Genomic DNA, 819 nt, shown 5'->3' on the forward strand with positions numbered 1-819 from the left:
AATAATAATTATGATGATGATAATAATAATCCTCATCATTATTGTAATTGTGTTTATTGTTATTAGCCGCATTCACACGGTGAAAGCCAATACAGACGGTAAAAAAAAGAAAATCTTACAAGTATTTTGTGGTTATCTTGTGGTTTAGATACCACAAGATAACCACAAGATTAAACAGGCGCGGATCTACGGGGGGGGGGGTTAGGGGGTTTAAACCCCCCCCCCCCCTTGGGCGGCCCAAAAAACAAACAAAACTAAAAAAAAAAAGGGAAAAAAAGAAGGAAAAAAAGAAAAAAAAGAAAAAAAGAAAGAAAAAAGAACGCACGCTGGAGAGAAACCCTTTCAAGTGCAAATATTGTGAGAAGATATTCAACTCATCTGGTAACTTAACCAAACACATGATAACTCTGGATATAACTGTGTATCTAACTGTTACTTGATTTAAAAAGGCGTTATCATGCACTGCTTTTTATGGTCTCCATTGTGTTAATAGATGCCAGGAAAACATCACTTACGGGGTTCAAATAAACACCCCCAAAAAAATCGGCTCGCCGCTTCGCGGCTCGTGGACGATGCTCCGCATCGTCATTATATTGGCAAAAAGCAAAAAAAATGAGCAAAAAGCTAGATCCGCCCCTGAGTCATCCCCCCCAGGTTTACGAACCTGTCTACGCCACTGGTTCATTGTCCTGCCTCCTCTTTTTTCTACAGATTGTGGCGAAAATACCTGTCAAAACGGCTGGTGTGAAGAGACTATGAAAAACTTCAAATGCCACTGCTCTGCCGAATATCGAGGGAAACGTTGCACTAAAAGTGAGA

This window comes from Strongylocentrotus purpuratus, unplaced genomic scaffold (genome assembly GCF_000002235.5).
Source record: "Strongylocentrotus purpuratus isolate Spur 01 unplaced genomic scaffold, Spur_5.0 spur5_scaffold_14, whole genome shotgun sequence".
In the NCBI taxonomy this organism is placed as follows: domain Eukaryota; kingdom Metazoa; phylum Echinodermata; class Echinoidea; order Camarodonta; family Strongylocentrotidae; genus Strongylocentrotus; species Strongylocentrotus purpuratus.